Genomic DNA, 11,009 nt, shown 5'->3' on the forward strand with positions numbered 1-11,009 from the left:
ATATTTAAAATACTTTAAACTTTATAAATATATTAAAAATTGGAGAAAAAGAAGAGGATATAAAAAGATATAGAACCACTGTGCAGGATGGATGTAAATTATCAGAGATTCTGAAGAGAAAGCAGAATTACTAAAAGCTAATAGTCTTTTTTCCCCCTCCAAGAAGAATAATTCTTGAACTGGAAAGAGTAAAACATACCAGTTAATGAAAGTCGATTACTAGGGAGATAATTTCAAGTCACCAGACCCAGATGGACAGTATCCCACAAAGCAGGTCTATGTAATTTATAGACTATTTTGAAAGATTATGGAAAGTAAGAGATATATACCATATGGCTGGAAAGGGGCAAAAAAAGTTTTAATGGAAGAGAATAAAGCCTGGAAATTGTAGGTCATTGACCTTGAGTTGGATTCCCTGGAAAAATTCTAGAAGAGATATTTTAAACATTTATATTTTTCATATCATTATATTTCCAAATATACAATTCCTTGATCTACACAGTAAACCATCTCAAATGACAAAAAAAATGGACAGATTTTCTAGAGAACAATTTAATACATGTGATTTGGTTTTGAATAGATAGATTCTTTGAATATGAGTTAATGAGCTCTTTCCCCTCCCCCAATACACAAAAATATGTCCTTTTGCTTACCTGTATCCAAAAAATTGACATTATTATGACACCAGTGAAAAGTTTTCCGTAGTAAATAATGAAGCAGAGTGGCTTATTGCGTCAGTTCAGACCTTGGGATCAAAGGAACTTTTCAAGGTTGCATGACATGGTTTTCAAGTGAGTACTTGTTGCTGGGTCACAGAGACCTGGTCGGGCTCAATGCACTTTTTAAAAGGAGGTGCTGGTGCTGAAATCTTGTATAAACTTTTACCTAATTGGGAGGGTATCTCTTGTATTCCTTATTCTCCAGATTTATTATTATTTTTTTAACCCAGATGCATCTTGGCAGGTGGAGATCTGAAGATCTGCACTTATATAATCTAACAATGTATTTACATTTAAGAAAAAGTTTGCTATTAGTATTAGCTTCATTCTGAACTTACATTTGTACTTTCTCTTGAATATTTGTCTATATTTAGAAAAATGTGCTTATTATTTTCCTCACCAATTAATTACAGGTCTTGAACATGCCAGCCAGTATGTATCTGGTCTAAAAGAGTAGCTATTTTTAAATTATAGCTGGGGAAACAGAGGCATAGAATTACTAGTGGTATATCCAATTTCATGCATCCATTTGGTTGTGCAAGTCTGGGATTGGAGTTCTCAAGCCTGGTTGAATCTTTGTTTCCCCTTAAATGCATAGCTTTTGTAAATAATTGAAACCCATCTCAGTGAAATAACTTTATGCTGATTCCCTTGAAGCCTTACAAGGGAGCCATCAAGCTAACTCATTCCTGTTTTCTGATGCATTCGTCTTGTGTCTTCAAGTGAAAAGGAAGTGTGAAACTGATTAGGAAGGATGGTTGCTTCTGCTCCAGTAGGCAGAACCAGAATTATTTTTTTCAAAATAACTGAAAGGTAAACCCATTATTTCTTGATGAGGTGTTTTTCTTTGTTGCTGCACTTAAATTTAACAATCCTATGAAAGGGAGAAAATAGGTTTGAGGTTGAAATAATGCTGAACACACCATAAAGAGCCAGGGAGGGGAAAAGCAACATCAAAGGAATTATGTTATATGGCAAAGAAGTTCAGAGTTTGGAAAAATTCAAAGTCAACTAACTAACTGAGAGACTGACTTTGACCACTGAGACACAAGCCAGAAATGGAAAAAAGGCAGAGGTTGCCCTGGTGTTTGGATACCACTCTAACTCTGAGCAAACCTGACTCAGAAGAGTGTCTAGCCAGAATCTTCTCCTCCATTTAAGTATCCCCACCCAGTCAATAGTAGGGTGGAATCTGGGGAGATACCTTGTTCAACATTGTCCTTGCTCAAAGGTCACAACTTCAGTACAAGAGATGCTGTAGAAAGAGCATAGGCTGTAGAGTAAGGAATCTTGAGTTCAAATCCCAACTCTGATACTTACTACCTACCTATGTGACCTTTAATTAAATTATTTAATTTATCTAGGTCTCAATTTTTTTATCTGAAAAATTAAAGATTTAGACTATATAGTCTTGGAGATTACCTTCTAGTTCTAGAGATACAGACTATATTACATCTAGAATCAACTGGGTACTGTAATAGTTGAGAGAGTTGACATTAGAGTAAGGAAGATCTGCATTTGAATCCTGATTCATAATCTAGCTATGTGCCATGACCTTGGGCAAGTCACATAAATTCTCTCAATCTTAATTTCCTCATGTGTAAAATAGAATATATATATACAAATACATATATATGTATATATAATATGGGTTTGCATATGTATTATATATGAATTATATATGAATATAAACATGTGTAAGTATGTATAACATTTTGTAAAATGTTAATCACCATACAAACATCAACTATTAACATAATAAACATGAAGTTGTCTGGCAGGGAAGGGAAGAATGCAGTATCTCTAGCCTTTTTCTAGTCATAGAATAATAAAGTAAAATGTACTGTACTTGAATTCGAATCAGAAATCTTAAATTGGCATCTTGCCACTGTCACTTGGTAGATGGGTAGCATAGTGGATAGAGAGCAAGGACTGAATTCAAATCCAGCCTCAGACCCTTACTACTATGTGTCTCTGGCAAGTCATTTAAGTCTGTTTGCCTCAGTTTACTTTTCTATAAAATGAGCTGGAGAAAGAAATAGAAAGCCATTCCAGTATGTTTGCCAAGAAAACCCCATTTGGGGTCAAAAAGAGTCAGATATGACTGAAATGACTGAACAATTCTCATTTGCTAGCTCAGTAACTTTTAAAAAGTCACTTAAATTTTCACTTTTCTTACCTGTTAAAGAGCTGACTACAAAACCAGAATGAAGCAGGGCACAAGAAAATAATGTAACCTTTTGCCATGCTAGACTTGAAAGTCAGACCCTTTGGAACAGGAAAAAAACTACGTAGAACTCTTAGTCACTCCTTCAGGGCCACTCATGTGGCACTGGAGAATGCCGGATAGTAAACCTGGTAGCCATGCTAAGCCACACCCCAAGCACCACCCTTGTCCCACCATCAATGAAAATACATTTAAGCAAGATCCTCTGGGATAGAGCTCTTTTTCTTCTCTGGATTCCCAGTAGAGTAGCTGCTCTTTTTCTCTCTTTCTATACTAGAACCATGTGCTTTGGAGCAATATGGCCCCAGCTCCATGTGGCCAGATTTATGAAGCTTTTCTTCTCTCCTCTCCTAGGTTCCCTGTCATTTGTTTCTCCCTTCTTTCCTCTAAGCTTCTCTTCTGGATCTATGTTAATCGAAGTTTTCTCTGTCTCTGTGTCTGTCTGTCTCTTTCTGTGACTTTCTCTCTCTTTGTATATTTATGTCTGTCTCTATGTCTCTGTCTGTCTCTGTCTATCTGTCTCTCTCCTTTCCTCCCTCCCTTTCCCTCAGGTATTCTTTTCTCAATTTTTGTTGTTCAGTCTGTCCTCAAGCAACTTTCTGTCTCTCTAGATGAAGTTTGATCTGTGCATTACTTGTGCTTTGCAGACTTATGATGAACTCTGCAGGCCCGTGAATAAATAAAAAAAAACCCTCTAGTCATGAGTTCTTCACTTAAGAATGAGCCTTTATCTTTTAGCTCTTTGGAATGGCACCACCCACTTCCAGCCTCCTCCTCCCCCTCATCAAGAACAGGCTGAGTCTTTTAAACTGCCAAATGGGAACAGTCTTGCTATTGTTTTTCAGCTGCATCTGGAGGGTGAAAGTTCTGTTTACTTGAATCATGGGCATCATGCCCTAATATAGGTGGAGAGTAAAGGTTACTTTCCTCCTTTCCATTTTTAGGCCTTTTGCCTCCAAGAATCAGGTTTGATATTTTGATTTCAGTTCTAGACACCACTGGTAGGGTTCCCAGACCCAAGAACTCAAGCCATGGTTCCCAAAGGAGCTTTGAACTTGGAACATGGTAGGACCATGCTATATAGGAACTAAGTTAAACTATGTATTCAATCATTCTTCCCTTCACCTCCTAGAGCCTAAGGTGATATGGAGGTGGAGAGAAGTAGGGAGAATTATGTCTCCCAGGCATTTCAGAGAAAGAGAATTTTTGTGTTAATTCTTGCTATTGTTATTGTTTATGATGATCCTTTTTGGAAGAAGATAGATTACATCATTGATGATGTCTTGACTTGCTTGTTTATTGAATTTAAGTGATGTGGAGTTACACAGCTTCACTTCCTCTTTCAAAGTCATTGAAGTCCAATTGCAAGGCAAAACTTAAGGTCACTAATGATGGTCCAGGATGCAGTAGAAAACCTTGGGGTCTTCAATGTCTGATCAATCTCTGAGCACTCCATGGCATCTGTTTCAAGTACCTTTATGGCCACTGGAACAATTTGTTCTCATCTATCCATTCTGCCAGGGGAAGTCTTCACATGTTTGAGGTAGACATCCTCTTAACTCACTGATGGGTTTGTTATTCTCAATCGTGTTTAGCCTATCTGCCTAGATGGCTTGCCAGAGTATGGCCACTGCCCATACAGCTTCTTAGATCCACAGGTGAGAGTTGAGTGGTGTAGACACCAAAGGTAGGTGAGTAGTTCTGAAAAGGACTCAAGAAACCTTCACATTTGAAGTTCTAGTTCTCCCTGAATATCCCATACAGCCTTTATCCTTGCTAAACATTTAATATAAATATTCTTTTGTAAAAGTTAGACTGTTAAATTGTTAAATGGAACTGGGAAACACTATGGTGGGAATTTCACTAATAGCAGAAATAAGTCACTTACCAAAGACCCTTAAGAGTATCACAGATCCCTAGGAAAGTGATAAAATGTAATACAACAATCCTCCTGTCACTATTACCTATGAAATAATGTACTTGGAAGCACTTTGTAAAAATAAGATAAAAATATAGAGTTTTAATCTTTAGGTTTGGATTCTATGCTTTAGAATGGTTGGAATTATATATTTATCTCCAGTTGTTCTTGTTGAATTACTTTAAAAATTGGTTTCTTTGAAATATATACAAATGGCAGGAAGATACTTTCCAATCACTCCAAGCATTAGTGAAGTTTTATGGTTTTGCTCATATTTGGGATGGGATGACATTGGATTTGTTTCATTGGACTTAAATAAAGGCAGAGATGACAGGTTTATCAAGTGTGTGAATGATGCTAAGCTGGGAGGGATAAGTAATACTCAGAGTAACTGAACTTGGATCCTAAAAAATCTGGACAAGCTAGAATGGCATGCTGAGATTGGCACGATGAAATGAAATAGAAATAAATATGAAATTGTTCAAGAGGATTTAAAATAGTAAAGAAAAAAATACAGGGTAAAGAAAATATGGCTAGAAAGTAGTTCATGCAACCAAGGGTTTCTTTCTATCACTTAATAAATAAACATTTATTACCTATGGAGTACCAGGCTCTATGAGGGGTGCTTTGATGATACAAATACAAAGAGTGAAGCAATCTCTAGCTGAGAAGTTTGCACCCTAATCATGAAATTCTTGACCTACTTCCTTATTTGTAAAATAACGGGTTTGGAAACCAATTAAATTCTTTCTAGTGATAAAATCAAAATATGGCATTGTGCTCTTTTCATCTATTGGCCCCAGTTCTGTCCTCCAGAGAGTGGCTAAAAATTCTAAATCTCTTCCATATTATCTGAGGAATATCTTAAGATTTCTCCTCACCAAACACCAGCAGTTCATTGAATGGAGTCTCAGATAAAATCATATTTAGTCCCCTTACCATATAGCTGGCTTTTTGAATAAATAATTCGTTATTTTCCCCCCTAAAATACATTGTCCAGAATGAACTGAAGCGGGGAACATAAAAACTATTATTTCTCTTACTACGTACAGCTGCCTCTATTGATGCCTTTAGAATCGAATGGCTTTTTCCTGAGTTAAATCAAACAAGTCATTCCTTAGGTAAATTATGAAGGTGAATAAATGATTATAAAATTTTGAGATTGTTGGTCTGGTATATATATATATATATATATATATATATATATATATATATATATATATATATATATATAATTCTTCTGCCTTTATTTATAGAAAGCAAAACAAGGAAAAGATAGTCTGACCATTGAGTCAGAGGCTAAATAATTACTAAGCTTCTTTAACCTTCAGTTAAATAATGTTACCTTTTCCCTTGTCCAATAGAACAAAAGGCAATATAGAAAGCAGAGATTTATGATCTCTTATAAAAATAAATAATATAGTATTTGAATAAACCTATTATTCCAAGTCCTCAAATAAAAATGCAATATTTTTAATGATTTTGAAGGCATGAAATTCATTTCAGTTAAATATGATTTGTGAATTATATTCTCGTATTTTTAGACTAATTAAGTGCTTAGTTTTTTTTTTAAATTCATTTTTACTAGAGCTAAATTTAAGACTTTAAAAGTGGAGTCTCCCTTTATGAAGACACCATAAGTTTCATATAATCCAATACTGTGAAATGGAAATAAAAAAAAACCCATGTGATCTTAGTCTATGTTCACAGAATTACAGTATCCACAAATATCCAATGCTAAAAAAGAATCTTATTCTCAAAAATTTTACACAAAAGCTTTCTGATTCATTATTGAAGTTTGGAGGTAATCACTCAGTTCTTGAAGTCATAGTGCAGCATAGTAAGACCTTTTAAGTTTGACAAAGCTAAAAAAAAGTTTTAGATACAAAACCCCAAGAATAGAGTACAGTGTTTCCTACCCCCCACCCCTTAAAAAAAAAGAACTAACCAGAAAATAAACCCTAGTATGATTTTTTTCAGGATGCTCATAATATATGTGCCTATACTAAAAATAAACCCTAGTTAAGACATTTGCCAGATGACTGTATTTAGTATGTCCACTGCAACATACAATAGATGTATTGAATTATGAAATAATAATATTAATATATGATGAAATATAATATTATTGACATTAATACTTAAAGTAAATGGTAAAAATCAATTATATTTAAGCATTTATAAATACCCAAGCAGGTTCCTTTCTATGAGAACTTGAAACTTATTGATAAATGACCAATCAGAGAACAGATACAACATATGAAAAACAGCCATTTGATAATGTCTAGATGGAAAGAAAGACTCACCTCTAATCATCACTAAGGGAAGGAAAGATTCAACATGTTTCAGGGTTTTATGTTCTTGAAACTGAAAAAGTGTGTGTGTGTGGTGTGCAACAAGGAGTTATAAGTAAGTGGGTTGATTTAATACTACCACTTGTTTTCTGAGGTGGCCAAAGACATCTGCTTGTCTAGGATTCAGCCAACACTCACCACACTAAAATCATGAAGAACTTGTTTGCAGAGAGAAGATTAGATCAAATAATGATTCCCACAGGGATGATTGTTGATCTCCAGACATCCCCTGCAAATAAACCCTATTGCATCTTTTAGAGCAAACATTAATATAAGAGCCATTCTTATTTGGGGGAAAATATGGTATGTCTATTTTCTTACAGAGAAGTTCATAACCACTTGGATTGTCATCCAGTTATAATTATGAATACTTTAACCCTGACAATCCAAGAAACAAAAATGATACCAAGTCCTATGTGGTCTCCTTCTGTTTCTGTGAACAGTGGCAAAGTGGTAGAAAAAGGAATGGGAATGCCAAGGATTACATAGAATTTAGAACACTGAACAACATTAACTCAACTGTTAACTCTTCAAGTGAGAAATTCATTGGGAACAGGAAGTTTCTGAAGAATGAAACCCAAATTTTCAGTAGACACAAAGAAAAAATAAGTTCTTTATCACTGATGGTGATAATGAAGATGTTTATCCTTTATTCTCAAAGAGGACCATGACATCAAGAAAGTGATGCCATGATAAGAAAGTGAATTGGATTTGAATTGGGGGGGGGGGCTGCTTTGCTAAGTCACTAGCCTCTGGAACCATCTGGGTCCAGTGACCAATTATAAATCAGGATGACTGGAGATGGCCCTGAATGTGAAGCAATCAGGGATAAATGACTTGCCCAAGGTCATACAGCAAGTATGTGTCAAGTGTCTGAGGTCATATTTGAACTCAAGTCCTTCTGACAACAGGACTGGCACTCTAACTTCTGCACTACCTAGCTGCATTACCTAAATGCAAGTTAAAAGCATCTCTGAATTTTATAGGAAAATGAGCACATCAATATGAAGGTGATATGCTCAATTGGTACAATCATTCTGGAAAGTAATTTGAAATTACACACCCAAAAGTTAGGAAACTTTGACCCAATGATATCAATGCTAGGTCTATTATGCACAAAGAGACCAAAGAAAGAGAAAAAAGACTCATATAAACAAAAATATTTATAGCAGCTCTTTCTTGGAGCAGCAAAGAACAGGCAGTTATAGGAATCTATTAATTGGGGAATAACTATACAAATTGAGATAGAGGAAAGAAAAAAGGGATGATCTCAAAGAAATCTGAGAAGACTCAATATAGAGAGAAGAACAGAACCAAGAGAACAACTTATACAACAACATTGAAAAGATAACTTTGAAAGACTTAAGAACCCATCAGTGTAATGTTGTTGTTGTTGTTCAGTTGTTTCAACTGTGTCTGATTCTTCATAAACTCATTTAAGGTTTTCTTGGCAAAGATTTCAGAGTGGTTTTCCATTTCTTTCTTTATTTCATTTTATAGATGAGTAAACTGGTGTAAACAGGGTTAAGTCATCTGTCCAGGATCACACAGCTAGCAAGTGTCTAAGGCCAGATTTGAGCTCAAGTCTTCCTGACTACAGTTCTACAGTTCTCTCTTCAATGCAATGATCAGTCACAATCAAACCAGTCACCTTTATTTTGAGTCCATCACTTCTCTGTCAGGAGGTAGGGGAGGTATATATCATCATTGATTCACTAGAATTGTCTATGTATTTTTTATAAGGATTTAATTTTTCTTCTTTTTTCTTTTTTTGCAGTGGAATGAGGAAGATAAGAGGGAGAGAAAACCGGGTTTTTTTTAAAACAATTAGCTTATTTAAAAGGGAAAAGGTGTTTAAAATGTCCAAAAAATTGTCCAATGAACAAAAACTCAACTGCTTATATGAAGAATTTAATTTTGCTAACATTGGCAACATCATTATAAGTTAAATTAGAAAATATAAGAAAGCCTCAGCAAAAAAAGGGAAGAATGGGATGGAAACCAGGTCCTTCTCAGAGACTGTGAAATCAATTTGATTCTATTTACAAAAAAGTGAATGTTGCAGTTTTATAGGCCATTTGATCATTTCAATTAATTTTACTAATGACAAGCATAAGTCAAAAGATCACCCCATGAAGATACCTGTAGTGTTTGGGTACCTAGGTGATGCAGTGGATAGAATGGAGGGAGTCAAGAGGACAGGAGTTCAAATCCAGCCTCAGACACTTGAATCTTACTAGCTGTGTGACTTTGGGCAAGTCACCTAATCCTGATTGCCTCCCATCTAGGGCCATCTCCAGTTATCCCAACTCATATCTGGTCACTGAACCCAGATGACACTGGAGGAGAAAGTGAGACTAGTGACTTAGCACAACAACCCCCACTCAAATCCAATATAGATGCTTGTCATGGCATTACCTTCCTGATGTCATGGTCTTCTTTGAAAATGAAGGACAAAACATTAATTAATTCTAGAAGATGAAGAGGGAGAAAATTTTTGAAAGTGTTCAATAATATCCATCAAAAACAATCAACAGGTAATTTTGAAATAAATTACTTCTTTGCAAAGGTAAGGTTAAAGAAATAGTGACAATTATACTGAAAAACAAAAGGTCCCAAACACTATACAAAAACTCCACAAGTATATATCACAAATACTTTTCTCAATAAAGGAATTATGAGGTCTTGCACATGATGAGTACCAAACACCACTACAAAAAATGAAATCAACTGTATCTCAATGAGAAAAATAAGATATATTGGTAATTGATATTGTAGGTCCAAAACAACTATCTGTGTTGATAAACAAAATAAAAAATAACAAATTAAAACAAAATATTAATTTATGACCTATAATTAATACGACTCCAATCTGCCATTTTTAATTATTGCTAAAAAAGGAAATAAAGGAACTGGCACTGACTGACAATAACTATCATCTACAAAGTTTAGACAACATAAAGCAATTGCTATAGCTGAGAAGTCAAGAGTCCCTAGAAACTTCCTTAGGTAAGAAGGGCAATATAAGTTTAAAACTAAATTCATTCTAAAATTTTACAGCATTGTAGATTATAGTAGTACTGTCCAATAAAAGTAGAAAGAAGAATATGTTTTCAGGAACATTGTCATAACATAGTGTTAAGCTAGAGAATGCAAAGGAAACAAAAGTAGTCACTGAAAGGACAGAAAATAAAAGAAAAAATGTGGGGGGAAAATTTGTCAAGATTTTTAAAACTCATGACTTTTCTTCACAAATAACATCATATATAGATGTGACATTATAGTTGACAATATATGCTACACTTATAAACAGAAATAACATCAAATAAAAAAGTCATTAATCAGACTAAGTATATGAATAGTAGACCCATAAAGGTCCAAATTTGAGTTTTGAAGTAATTAGTCTTGAGATATTTAAAAGAAGGGAAGATTCCAGATTAGAATAAATCACAGATATTTCTACTAATGAAAAAAGGTGGTCAAGAAGATCCACTTTTATAATAATAGGTGAAAAAGTGAGAAGAGATTAAACAGATTTTACAAATCATGTTCTAAAGCAGAATGCAACTTCGTTATGAATATTAATTTTATGGAAAGATACATAGAATAGAAGATATAATCATGTTTGTTACCTATTTTTTTAAAGTCTGTGCTTTATTCAAGGGAAATGCAGGTAGAAAGGCTCTTCTACAACATAGTCTCTCATTCATGCCATATTCATTAAGAAAAATATTTCAAAAGCTACAACTACAACAACTTTATTTAATGATCCTCTTATTAATAAGGAATAG

This window comes from Macrotis lagotis, chromosome X (genome assembly GCF_037893015.1).
Source record: "Macrotis lagotis isolate mMagLag1 chromosome X, bilby.v1.9.chrom.fasta, whole genome shotgun sequence".
Classification (NCBI taxonomy): domain Eukaryota; kingdom Metazoa; phylum Chordata; class Mammalia; order Peramelemorphia; family Peramelidae; genus Macrotis; species Macrotis lagotis.